This window comes from Silene latifolia, chromosome 7 (genome assembly GCF_048544455.1).
Source record: "Silene latifolia isolate original U9 population chromosome 7, ASM4854445v1, whole genome shotgun sequence".
Lineage (NCBI taxonomy): Eukaryota > Viridiplantae > Streptophyta > Magnoliopsida > Caryophyllales > Caryophyllaceae > Silene > Silene latifolia.
This window is the reverse complement of record NC_133532.1, coordinates 37,504,161-37,522,933: the sequence shown is the minus strand read 5'-3', so window position 1 is coordinate 37,522,933 and position 18,773 is coordinate 37,504,161. Positions and strand designations below refer to the sequence as shown.

The following is an 18,773-nucleotide window of genomic DNA, read 5'->3' as shown; positions in this document are numbered from 1 at the left end:
AAAACTTGTTTAAATTTGTGTTATTATGATATATCACGAAAATAATTTTTGCATGTTAAAGTTTCTGGTCCTAAAATATTTTTAGGATTTTTTGGTTATTTTATGGATTTTTATTGTTCATATTACATAATAATGGCATTAAAATATGATTTTATGAGTATAAATGTCATTTTCGGACTAAAATGAGCTAAACTTCGAATTTTCTAGTAATTTTTGGATATGTTATCACATATATTATTTTGAGATGACCTGTAAAGTTTCATAAGTTTTGGACTTCTTATGCTCGAAAAATGGATTTTTCATTATTAAAATCGGATTTAAGTGAAAAATAGGTTAATATGAGATAAATTTCGAATCTGGCCATAGAAATTTATTATGTTGTCACATGCAATGTTACAAGATGTGTGTAAAATAATAGGCTATATTGAAGTCTTTTTGCATGATTTATGGATTTTTGAAGAAAAATAGCATGAATAGTGACTTTATTAGTGAAATATTAATAAAACATAATCTATGACTAAGGAAAAACATCATATGTTGCATTTTATTATCTTTTTCAGATCTAAAATTGAAAAGTTGATGAATATAATTTTTCACATGTTTTTATGATTATTTTAGTTAAAACCGATAAACCGCAATATTGTTTTTCCGGAAAAATTTCGAAATTTTTAACCTAAGTTTTTTGAACATTATGAGTGTCATGGTATTTTTTCCAGAATGTTCATGAGTTTAAATTTCAAATTTCAAATTTATTTGATTTTTGTGATTTATTTGAAGTTTATAGCTTTTTATTATAATTTTAAGTCCATTAATGAACAATTTTAGAAATATGAGTTAATTATAGTCAAATAATTAGTGAAGACTAAATTTTGAGTCCTAAGAGGTTAGGGTAATTAACTTATGCATAAATATGAATTTATGTAATTTTGTGATTATAAAATGTTGAAATCACGCAAATCCGTAAAAACCGAGTAATATACGATATTGGCTATTTAAAGGCGATTTAGCATAAAATTGGGCATGTTCATACATATTATAATGCTGCATTTTCTTTATGATTGTCATAGTTTTATTTTATGTAATTTTTGAATTATGTAATTTTTACTTAGTATGGCCTTAGATTTTAATTGGTATTACCCGAAATGTATGGGAATATCGATTCGGTTGTAATTTATTGTGATCTCGTATCACCGTTTTGTAATTTAATAGATTTATTTTATTTTAGTTACAAATGTATAATAGGAAATTATGTAATTTGTTATGTAATTTTATTTATTCCGGAGTTCCCAAAGACGGATTTCTTCAAGATGGCGATACATAAAGACGGTGTTACCTCGAGATGCGTGCCACAACCGAAGTTCAAGGGACCAATGGAGTTGGTTTCCGAATATGTAATAGTTAATTAGATTTTCTATTTTAGGAAGGCCATACTAGGATTTATTTTTATGCTTTGCATTTTATTTATATGTCACATGCATCGCTAAATCGCCATAACTAAAACATGCATTGTCATTTTATCGAGTTCATCGACCGTCTCAATTACAATTATCGTAGTTCACCGCTTTAATTCACTTAAAACGTGATAGGTAATAAATTGACATGACCTCTCGTTAAAACAATTAATTGAGACATAGCCTTACCAAATAGTAGAAACCATGAAAACCTATTTCGCGAGGGAGTGCACTCGGCCATCCCGGGGTACAAACCTTGTTACGTAGGGGAAGTGGGTGATGAATGTCTATCCACCGAATTCGTGTTGATGAGGGTTTCATCGGCCATCCCGTGCCCAAATTAATGTGAATTTGGATCATGGACACATTTATTCGAAATTTGGATTGACCTCAACGGAAGTATTCGTGACCGTAGTCGCATGTGTTCCGGGCTATAGATAAACATTAGAGTAATTTTATCGACCAAGAGTTCTAAAAGTAGAATCGATTAAACGTTAATCCACCGAGTTATATTAATAAGGGTTCCATCGGCTATCCCGTGCCTAAATTGATATGAATTTGGGTCTTGGAATCATTTATCTAGTTGGGTAGAGGTCACTAGAAAAATGCATAAAACTTGTTTAAATTATAATTTTTACGATTATTATTATTAAAACGACATTTGTTTTACTCCTTCTATTTTGTTTTTGTAGACCACTTCTTTTTCTCATAACAAATGGCAACACCAACCCCTAACGCCACGCCTCTCGCTAATTCATCATGGCTCCGATCCTTCATGGATCGATGTAAACTTGAAAAGAATGGGTCAAATTTCTCCGATTGGGATGCCCAACTCAAACTAGCCCCCCAAGGTGACGACAAGCTTCGTTACCTTACCGATGCCTCTCCACCCGAACCTACTACTAGGTCGACCGCCACCACTAGGGAAGCATATGAGGCTTACCATAAGGAGTCCGCCGCAATGAAAAATGTCTTGATATTTGCGATGGAGGCGGATCTCCAAAGGAGAGCCTTTAAAATGGGCACCGCTAATGAGATTGTTGGGAAATGTGTCCTCAACAATAGTGCGATCACATGATTTAAATATCATTATTAAATCTCATTACAAGAATACGGAAGGGATGATACATAATATATATATAGTCAACTGGTCCACACATATCGGTAATGATTGGCTGGCTAGAGTTTGACATTACTGTCGTGCGACGGTGGTGATCAGTTGATCCCTTGAGGTCACACCTAAAGGACGATTCCCTTAATTGAAAAGGTTAATTAATTGTATACCGATACAGATTAATTAATTCCTTAAAATTGAACAAATTATTATAAAAGAGAGAATAATGACATCTTATTATAATGTGATTAAATGAGATTTCATTTAGTAATTTAAGAAGTTATATTACTAAAATTAATCGGTGTTTGCGAAACACGCGAGATGAGAATGATAAGTTAGTTATAATTACAAGATATTGTGAATTATACTAACTAGTAATTAAATGACCATTTTATGAGAAAGTAATTTTATATTACTAGTCAATTTGTTAAATATGATTTATTTAATTTATAAATGATATTTAATTTGTTAAATATGCATTTTAAATTAAAACAAGACATAAGACATGTCACATGTCACATGACATACAATTGTACAATTGACAAAAATAAAATGGACTCAATATTACAAGGAAAACCGTTTTATATGTAGTGAGTGGGTGTTGATGGTTTTGTTATTTAAATAATAAAATAAACATCATGATAACACCTACTACTAGCTAGCTTTTCTTGTGAAGAACAAAAGCAAATTGGGAAGAAAAATTTGTCTACTCTATGCCCTCCCAACCGGTTTTCTATACATAACTTTAGAGAGATTTTTTCTCTAATTAATTCATTCTCACTTTTTATGAAAAACCTCCCTTCTCTCTCTTGTTCTTCACAAAACTCATTTTTGTGAATCTAATTTGTTTAAATCAAACACTAATAATACTAAAAGTAGTATATGAGTATTAGTAATAGATTTTAAGGTAAACCACAATATAAACATCTAGTACATGTTAGTTTGTGGGATTAAGGGATAGTTTTGGGTGCAACTAATTGGAGGGCTTCTAATTTGAAGTCAAGTATGTTCATCCATTAATGGAAAGCTCAAGAACTAACAAGAAGGAGATCTTGTTGGTGCCCAATATGACCGAAATTATTATGGTGAGAAAATGTTTTCTTATCTTCTTTTATTAAAGTTTGCATGCATAAAATCCACCTTTAATTTTATGACAAATTAATTTTACATATATAGGTATGTTAGTATGTATATGAATCTACATTTCCTTCAATCGGTATCATGAGCCACGGTTGTTTGCATGCAAATCGGTTAAAAGTTTTTCCGAGTTATAAGAATAACAAATAAAACTTGTAAAATTTGTGTTATTATGAGATATCACGAAATTATTTAATGCATGTTAATATTTCTGGTCCTAAAATGTTTTAGGATATTTTGGTTAATTTTTCGGATTTTTATTGTTCATAATTTACAATAATGGCATTTAAATGTGATTTTATGAGTAAAAATGTCATTTTTGGTCTAAAATTAGCTATACTTCGAATTTTCCATTGATTTTTGGATATGTTGTCATATATATTATTTTGAGATAACCTGTAAATTTTCATAATTTTTGGACTTGTTATGCTCGAAAAATGAATTTTTCATTATTAAATTCGGATTTAAGTGAAAAATAGGTTAATATGAGTTAAATTTCGAATCTGGTCATAGAAAATTAATATGTTGTCACATGCAATTTTACAAGATGTGTGTAAAATAATTGGCTATAAAGAAGTCTTTTTGCATGATTTATGAATTTTTGAAGAAAAATAGCATAAATAGTGACATTATTAGTGGAAAATTAATAAAAACATAATCTATGACTTAGGAAAAACGTCTAATGTTGCATTTTATTATATTTTTCAGATCTAAAATTGAAAAGTTAATGAAAATAATTTTTCCATGTTTTTATGATTATTTTATTAAAAATCGATAAACCGCAACATTGTTTTTCCGGTAAATTTTCGAAAATTTTAACCTAAGACTTTGAACATTATGAGTGTCATGGAATTTTTTTTCCAGAATGTTCATGAATTTAAATTTCAAATTTCAAATTTATTTGAAATTTTGTGATTTATTTGAAGTTTAATGGCTTATTTTTGTATTTTTGGTCCATTTATGAACAATTTTGTATATATGGGTTAATTATTGTCAAATTATTAGTGAAGACTATATTTTGAGTCCTAAGAGGTTAGGGTAATTAACTTACGCATAAATATGAGTTTATGCATTTTTGTGATTATAAAATGTTGAAATCACGCAAATCCGTAAAAACCGAGTAATATACGATATTGGCTAATTAAAGGCGATTTAGCATAAAAATTGAGCATGTTCATACATATTATAATGCTGCATTTTTCTTTATGATTGTCATAATTTTAATTTATGTAATTTTGAATTATGTAATTTTACTTAGTATGGCCTTAGATTTTAATTGGTATTTCCCGAAATGTATGGGAATATCGATTCGGTTGTAACTTTTATTGTGATCTCGTATCACCGTTTTGTAATTTAATAGATTTATTTTATTTTAGTTACAAATGTATAATAGGAAATTATGTAATTTATTATGTAATTTTATTCATTCCGGAGTTCCCAAAGACGGATTTCTTCAAGAATGGAGATACATAAAGACGGTGTTACCTCGAGATGCGTGAAACAACCGAAGTTCAAGGGACCAATGAAGTTGGTTTCCGAATATGTAATCGATAAATAGTTTTCTATTTTAGGAAAGGCCATACTAGGATTTATTTATCTTTATGCTTGCATTTTATTTTATGTCACATGCATCGCTAAATCGCCATATCTAAAACATGCATTTTTTTATCTTATCGAGTTTATCGACCGTGTCAATTCAAATTATCGTAGTTCACCGCTTTAGTTCACTTAAAACGTGATAGATAATAAATTGACATGACCTCTCGCTAAAACAATTAATTGAGACATAGCCTTACCAAATAGTAGAAACCATGAAAACCTATTTCGTGAGGGAGTGCACTCGCTACCCCCGGGGTACAAACCTTGTTACGTAGGGGAAGTGGGTGATGAATGTTAATCCACCGAATTCATGTTGATGAGGGATGTATCGGCTACCCCGTGCCCAAGTTGATGTGGGTTTGGATAATGGACACATTTATTCGAAATTTGGATTGAACTCAACAAAAGTAATTGATAAGGGTTGCATCGGCTACCCCGTGCCCTTGTTGATGTGTTTTGGGCTATAGATAAACATTAGAGTAATTTTATCGACCAAGAGTTCTAAAAGTAGAATCGATTAAAAAGTTAATCTACCGAGTTATATTGATGAAGGTTGCATCGGCTACCCCGTGCCTAAGTCGATATGAATTTGGGTCTTGGAATCATTTATCATAGTTGGGTAGAGGTCACTATGTAAATGCTTTACTTGTTATTTACAAGTATTAATATAACGATAAATGTTTTGTTTTCACTATTCCGTTATTATATTGTTCTATTTCTTTACCACAATTCATATATGATATCATTTCGATTTTGATACAAATCTCCATTAAAACATCGTAACTAAAGACAAAATTTGAATTTGCTTCTAAAACCTCATATGAACCATTGCTAAGGATCTCTTGTAAAGAGTATAGATTAAAGTTATTCATTATCAAACAGGTTTTTGATTCTTGACTAACACATCTACTTACAATGGATTGTTTTTCATGTACTTAAATGAATTAAGTACCTTGAAGCGTTAAATTGTTTTGGTAATTAGTTTTGTCCAGAATTCGTAATTGACCAAAATAACGCAACCACTTCAATGAAAGTTTTAAGACTAAAACGAACAAATGAAGAGTGATCTTCGTGAATTCAAGTTTGCTTCTCAAAGCAAAGACTCATTGAAATAAGTGGGAGCATTCTCTTAAACTGTTAAGATGAGGACGAGGTTCAAGAAGTAAATGGAATTGATACAAGGTAATGTTAAAGGTAAAGTTGTTGAGAATGACGATACTAAACCTATCAATTCCGACCGATAAAGTTTCCATTGTCCTAAATGTTGGACACAAGAAGGAAACTACCCCAAATTATTGAAGAATCAACAAGTTAGTTGTGGGACATCTAATGGGACCTTCTTCGTTAAATGTTTATTTGATTAAACATAAATTTTGCTAGTACTACTTCGTCAATATTAGAAACCAATGGAGGTTTTCATCATTGTACTTGATACATAGGATGATTAGAATATGACGACTAGCAACAATAATGTCGAGAGATAGAGTAATTGTGTACTCAATCTAGTTTTTGGATTTAAAGTTGTACTTAATTATGACTATTAAGTGCATAAACTCTAAATAAGAATATAAACTTGTTAAGATACAAAAGAGGTTTCACTTTTGTGACCCTTTACACCACGATTTGATATATGGCTAGCCCATTATCAAGGTGATTATATTCTAAACCAAACTAGAATGATATATCATGAAGATGATGCAAGACTCAAATTGGTAACCCAAGATTAAACCTTAAATTTTGGAATGATGAACGCAAAGAGTTATCAAGTACTCTTGAAACCATTAGATTGTTAATGGTATATGCGTATCTTGTATTCAAAGCAAGATGTCTCATGCCTTTTGGTTGAAAAGGAGATCGAGGTTTTAAATCATTGATCCAAAATAGGTTGATCATTTTCTTTTACCAACGATTTAGGTTGACGCTAATGTGTTCACTTAATAAGGTAAATAGAGAAATCTTTGAAGAATTTCAAAGAATTCAAGGAATCACGATTTAAGTCGTGATGGGATTATCAAAGTGAAGACTTTGATATAAGCCAAAGGAAATGTGATATAGTATCACAAGTTAATCTCTCTTATCACGCATTATGGAATAATGTGTGGTTAGCCAAGAAATCAAACGCTATTCGATATGGTTTGGATTTCAATCAAGTTACTTTGAGTTATTTGATCATTTTGGGGATTTTTGTCTAAATTATTTTTCCACTAAATCGAATCATATGAGATATGAAATGGTAAAGGTACCATGTTTGTAAGTTTTTCACAAGAAACAAATGCTCATTTTTCCCTTGCAATTATCACGGGCACGACGGGTTTGCGGCTCATGAAGCTGTCTTTCTAAAATACAGGTTTATTTCTAGAAGACAGAGTGGGAGAAATTATTCAAGAGCCACAAAGAATGTTATGTCGCAAGAAACTGGTCTTTCTTGGCTACATGAGACGTTTTGTGTAAGACATTGTTTCTTCAAAACCTAGGAGGTTAAATTCGTCACTTGTTAAAAATGATGAATTCATGCTACTTTTAAGAAAGTAAAGAGCTTATAACTTACAAAAGAAATTGTTTGATTCAAGATGATTACTTCTAGAAAGTAATGAACATATGACTTACATAAGAGTGTTTAAGTCACAACTCAATACAAGGCTTAGAGCCATGAAAATCCGAATCAAAAGGGCTTGATTAGTGACAAAGGGTTTTGCACTAATAAAGAGATATTTCAAAGCAAATTGGTTGCAAAGGGTTTTGCACTAATTGAAATGATTAAGTCTATTTGGATCTTCTTAGGGATTGTGTTTCATTATGAAGTTATGAAATACATAGCGAGTGAATCTAAAACCCACTTCTTCAATAGAAGGAATGTATTCAATACATGTCTTGAGTTTAGTAGATTCTTGCAACCCTAAGATAATGTGAAACTTGAGAGAGGGTCTTAAGTAGGACATCAATGAGTTAGAATCAACATTTTGATCATGTGACAAAACATTTCTCGATAAGTCGAGAAATTGTGTTTATACATGAAGTTTAGTGGGAGTTACGGAAGTTTTAATTAGTCCGATATGTGGATGACATATTGATCATTGAGAATGATTTAAGACTCTTGGAGTATTATAATACATCTTGAATATCCGGATTTATGAAGATAAATCCACATGATATTAGCGTCATTAAGAAGTCTTATGTTGATAAGATTCATGACTAGTTCAATTAAATTGAATATATTTGATTGATTTCATTTGCTTCATTTGCCGAATCAATTAAAAAGAAATGATGTATAACACTTCATATGCTTTGAGTATGATGAATTGTTTTCAAAATCGAATTTAAGTAATCTTTACCAAGTAAGCTATAAAGATTACCCTTAAGTGCTTGCAGAAGCATTAAGGCTATGATGCAAAGTGTTTATGATGCAATATTGTGTAAGGGTGTTACACAAGTGACAATTGACAATTGAGATTGCGCATGGTTTCCGACAAAACCATAATCAAAACACATTAGGATGGTTAAGATACCATTGTGGCAATGTTTATTAAGAAGTAGATTTTCTAGAATCGTTCTAGGCAATAAAGAACAATGAGAGATATTTATAACGGAAATTGAGTACACTTGCGATCATGAGATGTGCAAGAAGGATGAGTCCCGCACACTGGGAAACCAGTGGGAGCTATTCTTAGGCTAGAGGGCCTATGTCTTGATTGGATCTCGACACGTACTCAGAAAGTTTTGTAATGCAAATGTATACATTACAAAGGAAAACGAGTATGTAGTGAGGTTAAGTAAGGTACAAGAAATTGATAAAACCTACTAACCAAAGCCTTCTCAAAGGCTAAACATGATGAGTCATGTCATTTTAATTGAATTGAAATGAACAACTATGTACAAGATCAAATTAGATTATAGAACATGAAATAGTAATCAGGCATTGACTATTCATATGTGATAATCGCATTTGTCGTTCGAGTTTTACTTTAAAACTCTTTTATTATACTTTGTTACATCCAAACGGGTTGTAGAGACAATTGAACCCCGTTAAAGTGAACACGGATTAGCATTGTATTCGCCCATAGTCACTTGTATGAGGTGACGTCTCGAAGTGACTAGAGTGTGATGCGATTGATGGCAAGTTCAAGTGCCATAGAGTCATGTGAGATGACTAGTCGATCACATAGGCAGACTGTTAGGAACACTTTGTCGGGCAGTGACCGCTTATAGAGTTCTGGCAAATTTATAAAGCCTGGTCGTGGCGAGAGCTACTATAGTATTCTAATGAGTCAATTCTTTTGACTAAAGACCCTCGCCTAAGATGGCACGATTTGATTAACTTTGATTTGTGTTACTACGACCTTCGTAAATGGGGTCAAATGGGCATATTTTGGGTTATGATGGTTGTGGCTAGTCGAAGGGAATAAGTGCGATAGGAATTGTCCACCCCCTTGTCAGGGTTAAAACAATATCTCAGGGCCACTCGAGGAGTAATTAACTGGAAATGCGTGGCCACGCTCGGAAGGTATCCAGAGTGGATAAATCCGGTCAAACAGTTATTCTCCAGATCGAGGAAACCACTCTCGATATGATCACTTGCAAGTACGACCTGAAAGACACCTTGCATTGAGTGGGAGATAGTAATAGGACAAGAGAATTGGTGACGCACACTTGTCGAGGACAAGTGGGAGATTGTTGGGAAATGTGTCCTCAACAATAGTGCGATCACATGATTTAAATATCATTATTAAATCTCATTACAAGAATACGGAAGGGATGATACATAATATATATATAGTCAACTGGTCCACACATATCGGTAATGATTGGCTGGCTAGAGTTTGACATTACTGTCGTGCGACGGTGGTGATCAGTTGATCCCTTGAGGTCACACCTAAAGGACGATTCCCTTAATTGAAAAGGTTAATTAATTGTATACCGATACAGATTAATTAATTCCTTAAAATTGAACAAATTATTATAAAAGAGAGAATAATGACATCTTATTATAATGTGATTAAATGAGATTTCATTTAGTAATTTAAGAAGTTATATTACTAAAATTAATCGGTGTTTGCGAAACACGCGAGATGAGAATGATAAGTTAGTTATAATTACAAGATATTGTGAATTATACTAACTAGTAATTAAATGACCATTTTATGAGAAAGTAATTTTATATTACTAGTCAATTTGTTAAATATGATTTATTTAATTTATAAATGATATTTAATTTGTTAAATATGCATTTTAAATTAAAACAAGACATAAGACATGTCACATGTCACATGACATACAATTGTACAATGGACAAAAATAAAATGGACTCAATATTACAAGGAAAACCGTTTTATATGTAGTGAGTGGGTGTTGATGGTTTTTGTTATTTAAATAATAAAATAAACATCATGATAACACCTACTACTAGCTAGCTTTTCTTGTGAAGAACAAAAGCAAATTGGGAAGAAAAATTTGTCTACTCTATGCCCTCCCAACCGGTTTTCTATACATAACTTTAGAGAGATTTTTTCTCTAATTAATTCATTCTCACTTTTTATGAAAAACCTCCCTTCTCTCTCTTGTTCTTCACAAAACTCATTTTTGTGAATCTAATTTGTTTAAATCAAACACTAATAATACTAAAAGTAGTATATGAGTATTAGTAATAGATTTTAAGGTAAACCACAATATAAACATCTAGTACATGTTAGTTTGTGGGATTAAGGGATAGTTTTGGGTGCAACTAATTGGAGGGCTTCTAATTTGAAGTCAAGTATGTTCATCCATTAATGGAAAGCTCAAGAACTAACAAGAAGGAGATCTTGTTGGTGCCCAATATGACCGAAATTATTATGGTGAGAAAATGTTTTCTTATCTTCTTTTATTAAAGTTTGCATGCATAAAATCCACCTTTAATTTTATGACAAATTAATTTTACATATATGAGTATGTTAGTATGTATATGAATCTACATTTCCTTCAGAGATTTACTCCAAGCTTGTGACAATGTTTTCACAAACTCCGCGGATCGTCCAATATGAGGCGGCCGCGGCATTCTTTGATCTCGACTTCAAAGAGGGCCAAAAGGTTAGCCCTCATGTGCTCAAACTTATGGAGCTTGTCGAGACCTTGAAAATTCAAAAGGTTGAAATCCCCAAAGAACTCATTGTAGATAGGATTCTACACTCCTTGTCCAAAGTCAATGCGTATGTTCAATTCCGGGTGAATTTTAACATGCAAGACAAGGATGTGTCTCTTGAAGAATTGCACAAGTTACTTGTGCAAGCCGAAAGAGACATGGGGTTAAATGTGAACCCACCCAAAGATGTGCTTAACATAAGCACTAAGAGTAAGGGGAAGTTCAAGAAGAATGGGAGGAAGGGTAAGAAGCTAACTCCCACATTCACCAAAGCTAAGGCTAATGATGCTAGCACTTCAAAAATCAAGAAGGGTCCTCTTGATAAATGCCATTATTGTAATGGTATGGGATATTGGAAAAGAAATTGTTCCAAATACCTTGGTGATATTAAGGCTGGAAAGATCACTCCAGTAGGTAATTGACTATCTCTTCTTTTATGTTTCTAATTCAACTATGGTATTATGATACAAAGTTGTGATAATGTATTTCCCTTTTTATTGTAAATAGGGCCTCCACCAAGCAAAGACAAGGGAAAGGAAAAGCAAGCATGAGAAACCATCAAGAAGCTAGGAATAGCTTTCATGGAGCTTCGCTTTTCATTGTCTTATTTTAATTATGTTTTGGATTTTTAGAACCTTTAAGTTTCCGTGTTCGACATGGAAAGGTATTTTGGATAATTGGTTGTATTTTGGATAATGGTGGCTAGGTTTGTAACCCAAGTCACCCGTTTTATCATTTTATCCTTTGTTCTAAAATTCGTATTTAAATGCTTGCTCTTAGAAACATATGATTATTCACTTAAAGTGATCTAATAGACAACTAAAATGACGGGATTCATTATATGTCCACATGCTTAAGGCTTGTGTATGATCATTTATAAAGTGATTTTGAGTCTATGAACTCCCTTAAAGGAAGTCAATCACCAAGTACACTAACGAAATCTAAAACTATTAGTCAACCTATGAGATAGTTCTCCTTATACTTCAAATTAATTGTGTGTGTCTCATATACTATCTTTGAATCTCTAGTGTATTTATTCTAAAGATAGAGTGGGAGAAAAATGAGGACACAACTCAAACTCACACCAAGACAAGTTTGTGTACTTGTGTAAATGAGATCTACGCAAGAGAGAATGATTTGAATGAAGGTATATCTATTTATATAGTATACCCTATAGATGAGATCTATGGTCTCAAATAGTTCTACATGACTAATGAGACCAAGTGAAGTAATCGAAAGAACATATTCTTAAGATAACTACGTGAGGACACCAAAAGAAAGTTTTGGAAGAAAAATGACTAATGTAAAGTCTTAACAAGAGTTTTAACTAAGTTTAGACTAGTTTATGATAAATTTTGACCAATAGCTTAAACCTTGAGATTTACTTAAGAGCCTAAATGAATCCAAGTAACATCCTAGAAAATAAACAAGATTTATGACTAGAGGTTGCAAGGATTGATATACCGATATCTTCAATAGCCAAGTTTTAACCACGCAGATGTCATTACTTAACCTCATTATGAAAATGAAATGGTTAAACCACCTTCCGAAAAGGGTATTTCGAAGGGCGCGTTTTAGATATTTTTTATATTTAAATAATGACATTGCTACACATCATTATGATATGTGTGAGTTAGAGATTAAAATCTCTTTCCATAAAGATAAGATGAGACCACTTCAAAATAGGTATTTTGAAAGGATATGATGGGAACATATATGGTTTTATCTTAATAACTTGGCAATGCAATTTATATTTCAATTCTTGAAAAGTTTCGATTGAGAAGTCAATTTCAAACATGTGGAATTGAGTGGGAGCTAGGAAATTATCATGTGAAGACATGGAATTTAGTGGGAGCAATCATCTTGTAAAAGGTTATAACTCATCACTCATTGAAGAATGACGAGCTAATACCTTCCTTCATAGAGGAAGATTTGAGTTTTCAATTCTGGATGAAAATGGACTATGATGAATCCAACTACATCATGAGATGTTGGATAAGTATTATAAGATACACATCGAATCAACAAGATACGTAGGTTATTCATTTAAATGAAAATGGAATTGCCATTAGCAGTCATGGTCGTTCCTTGAACATAAATATAGTTGATAACATGATTAAAAGTTACTAATGTTTCCGCCATTAGAATAATCATGCACATGTCCAATTATGAATCATATGCATAAGAGCATGATGAATCATTGGTAAGCTATAGAAGAAACGTCATGAATTCTCAAGAAGAATTTGATGAGCGATTTTGGTGTTTGACAGAATACTCTGTTATGTGTCAAAAGGTTGCACATATTATAGAAAATCCGAACACACATAAGGATTTATGAGAATCCTAAGCCTTTCAAGCTAAAAGGAGAAATAAGAAGTTTGGAAAGATACTTAGTTGAATAAGAAGTTGCTCAAAACTAATCTTTCCTAATATGCTAGGACTTGTGAGAAGTGCTAGGCTAATCATCTTGACAATTGTTGCAAGATTCTACAAAACATATACCTAGTGCATTGTGTGTGGATGGAGCACTTGATCAGTACAAGTTATATCATTCACCACAAATTCGTTTGTTATGAGATAATCGATAAGGAAGTTCTTTCGAGATAAAGAACCGAAACCAAGGTCGGGAACCTTGATGTGTACTTGGTAAGGTTCATGCTATGAGTGATAACATGAAAGTAAAGGACAATACAATTGAGAAGTTTGAACACATGGACACATGACATGTTAAACTTCTGTTGAAATCAACAAGTGTTTACACACTTACGATATGCATCACAAGGTTGTAATCTTGTATTAACTACCCGAGTGTGATGTCGACATTTGTCGTTTGAGTTATTATTAACTCACCATATACTTTGTTACATCCAAACGGGTTGTGGAGACAATTGAACCCCGTTAAAGTGAACGTGGATTAACATTGTATTTGCCCATAGTTACTTACATGAGGTGACGTCTCGAAGTTACTAGAGTGTGATGCGATTGATGGCAAGTTCAAGTGCCATAGAGTCATGTGAGATGACTAGTCGATCACATAGGCAGACTGTTAGGAACATTTTGTCGGGCCTTATGACCGCTTATAGAGTTCTGGCAAATTTATATAGCCTGGTCGTGGCGAGAGCTACTATAGTATTCAAATGAGTCGATTCTTTTGACTAAAGACTATTCGCCTAAGATGGCACAGTTTCAGATTAACTTTGATTTATGTTACTACGACCTTCGTAAATGGGGTCAAATGGGCATATTTTGGGTTATGATGGCTGTGGCTAGTTGAAGGGAATGAGTGCGATAGGAATTGTCCACCCCTAGTCAGGGTTATAACAATATCTCAGGGCCACTCGAGGAGTAATGAACTGGAAATGCGTGGCCACGCTCGGAATGTATCCATGGTGGATAAATCCGGTCAATCGCTTATTCTCCGATCGAGGAAACCACTCTCGATATGATCACTTACAAGTACGACCTGAAAGACACCTTGCATTGAGTGGGAGATAGTAATAGGACAAGAGAATTGGTGACGCACACTTGTCGAGGACAAGTGGGAGATTGTTGGAATATGTGTCCTCTGACAATAATGCGATCACAACTGTTTATCATGATGATCACATGTTTAAGTCTCATTATAAAGAATACAATTGGGAAGTAATATTTTACTGTCAACTGGTCCACACATATCGGTAATGATTGGATGACTAGAGTTTGACATTACTGTCGTGCGACGGTGGTGATCAGTTGATCCCCTAGGTCATACCTATAGGGCAACACTCTTAATTTATCATTTAATTGATCGTATAACGTTACGAGTCAATTAAATTATTTAAAATTGACGGAAGATTTTGGAAGTATTATTTACGTATCTCATTGAAATTTGATTAAATGAGATACGGTCTGAAATAACCGAATTGTTTCATTACTCGGATGAAATTATTGTTTAAGGAAACAATTGAAATTGAATGAATTATTATAAATACAAGTTATTGTGATTTATAAATTGGTAAAATATTTTGGTACAAGTAATTATGAATTACTAAGTCGATTTTTGTGTATGACGTATTTTTATTAATACTTTGATTTTTAATATGTTAAAAATACATAACAATTTTATGTGACATGTGACATGCGACATATTGACAAATTGACAAAAATAAAATGGATTCCATTTTACACATATGTACCGAAATTAAGGAGGATTAAGGATAATATTGTGTTTATAATGTGAGTGGTAAACACAATGATTACCTACTAAACTAGCCATGCAACCCTAATGCTCATTGTGAAGAACAACTCAAGCATGCATTGGCTCCCTCTAATCCCCCCTTCCACCCGGTTTTTGAGATGAAAAACCACCTTGGTTTTTCATCTTATTTTTACCTAATATACACTAAAATGTAGTTAGTGTATTATTCATTCTTCATCATCAAAAATAAGAATTTTAGAAAGATAAAAACCTTCCTCTTCCTTCTCTCTAAAACCGGTTTTGAGGAGACCAAAATAAAATATTTTTGGGTCAATTTTTCTACAAAATTAATATTGTACTAGTATTCATAATATTAATTTTATTAAGAGTGTGCTTTGGGTATAAAGCTTTGGGAGAGATCCTACACTTGGATCTTGGTTCTTCCACTAAGGAAAGCACAAGAACAAGAGAGAAATGAGATATCTCTTGTGCCCATATAAATCAACATTCCAATGTAAGATAAAGATTTCTTCTTTATTTTGTTTATAAGTTTGCATGCATAAGATCACTTTTAATTTTATGACAAATTAAAATAAAACATATATTGAAATATGTTAAGTATATAGATCTACTTTTCCTTCAATATTTTGGTAGGCAAAGTTGGGGTAGTAGTTAGGATTTTCATTGTATGATTTGTAAGGTAGGCTTGTGTTGACTTGCTCCTCAAACTCCCCATACCTATAGTCATACTCAAAAGATCCACTACATACTCCATGTGTCAAGTCTTGAGCCATCATCATAGCTAAGACAAGGAAACAACTACAAGCATGGAAACTACACAAAAACGGTAAGAACGACCTTGAGGAACAAGTTCCTCAAGGTTAAAGCACAATTAAAATAGACAAACAAGCAAGAACTTAATCACATAACACCGTCCCCGGCAACGTCGCCATTTTGATAAGTAGCGAGTCGTTGTTCACTCCATCAAACACATTTATATTCTCAACAAACAACTAGATAGTGGTTAAGTCGAGGTCGATCCACGGGACGGTGTGCTTTGGGTTCTAAGTCTATCTATCTCAATTTATGCTAGTGTCACAATTGGTTTGGGTTGATGATTCTAAACTAATGAAAGCAATAAAAAGCAATGAAAAGTAAAACAAGCAATAAAAACAAGGATGTGAACAAATGATTAACAATACTAGGGAATCATAGGATCATAGGGGAATCATGGGAAAATAGCATAAACGAATCATATAGATGCAAGCAATTATTATTGTTGGAATCGAGTTAGTTTATATCTTACAATTCCTAGGAAGTTTTGGGTCTCGGAGCCGAGTCGGTCAAGACTTTACAACACCTATAATTCGACTTAATTCTTCCTATTCAACTATATGCATGGTCTAACAAGGCTTGAGTTAGTTTATGTCTTACAAGTCTTGTTGAAAGGATAAGAGAATCATACTAGATTGTCAATCAAGCATTTCATCAAACATAACATGTGCATAAGTTGAAAGTACAATAATCAAGAATTCATATGTATTCATTAAGCATAGATTTATCCCATAATTACTCCCCTAATCCCCCACTAATCCCTAGTTAGGGAACTACTCACTCATTATCATGGAAAATATGTTAACAATGGTGTCAATCATCTTAACAAGTATAAACATGATGGAAGGAGTAAAGCAAAAAGCAATAATTAAATAAAGGGTGAAGAAATTATACCAATCTTAAGATGAACAAAAGGGAAGGAAAGAATAATAGAAGAGAACTTGATTGATTGATGAAGAGTTGTCAATTCTCCAAATAATAACCTAATAATCTTCAATTGCCCAAATAGATCTAACAATAATTAAGGAAAGATTAAAGTGCAATTTGTGGAATGATTAAAGGTTCATCTATTCTAATCTACTCCTAATGAGAGCTTAATCTAAACTAAGGGAATTTAATCCTAACTAAGAAGACTTAACCCTCAATTTATTACAAAGAGTGTATATATAGTCATATAAGGATTAGGTTAACTAAGGGATTAAATGACGATTAAACCCTTTAATTTACGTCCAAAGCCTTGCAAGTCCTAGGAGGGGACGCTCGACCTCTGCTCGAAGATAATCATGCTGTATGGGGAGACGCCGACCTGGCATGGGGGACGCCCGTCCAGAGCTTAGGGACGCCCGGACCAACTTTAGGTCGCCCGTCCTCAAATGCTTTTCTTCTTCTTCTTGCTTGGCTGCCTCGTGATCCGTGGGGATCATTGAGGAGCCGTGGGGGTCCTTTGTCATTGCCCATTTCCTTGTTTTATTGACTTAGGCCTTTAGTGTTAGTCTCCTCTTCAGTGCTTGGTCGTTAGATGTTTATCAATTTAGCTCCGTTTCACTCCGTCTAGCCAAGTTAGTGCTCTTCTCCTACAAAAGACACCAAACCTCATAGAATATGCATAGAAGGAAGCTAAAGACGAGAAACGACTCTAATACATATTAAAAAGCATAGGAACTAGGTTAGTTAGGGGACTAAGCTAATGAGAGTCACATCACAAGTGCTTTGAATGAATGATAAACTAATGCAAAACTATGAATTAAGATAAGAGAATTAACTAGCAAGCAAATAAATGAGACGAATTCACTCAAGAAACTAAGAAACTAGGGTATCGGGTTCACTCGTGTAGACAAGGGTTCAATTAATGACATAGCTAACAATTAATTAAGGCAAATTCAAAGGTAAATCCTCACCTCTCGATGTGAGACTAACCCAAGGTTAAGCGTAATCGAATTCTCGCTCTAATTACCCAAGACCCACTAATCGTCATGTATTATCTAGTTATAAGTTAAGCTTTCACCCAACAAGTTATTAAATAATGGAATTGACTCAAGTTCTCATTGAAACATTTCCACAAACACCTTGTATGCATGATAATTAGAGGAGAAATTACCCATGAATTACTTGTTTATTCAAGTTAATAGTCTACCCATATTAACTACACAAGATTCCCCTCCACCCTAGTAATACACTACTCAAACATGGTAATGAAAATAGAAGCAAAAGGTGGAAACTTTAGCAATTAAATAGCAAGAGCAAGTATAATGTAAAGACAAGTAATTAAGCGACTATAAACATGTAAATAAATGAAATAAACGAAAATTAAGGGAAGGATCATACCAACAATGAATAAAGGTGGAA

General features: G+C 33.0%; 1 protein-coding gene across 1 annotated transcript in view; it reads left to right on the top strand.

Annotated features, from left to right (window-relative positions):
• Positions 1 to 18,773, top strand: part of LOC141589970 (uncharacterized) — a 48,858-nt gene that overhangs the window by 28,519 nt on the left and 1,566 nt on the right. The window lies entirely within an intron of this gene.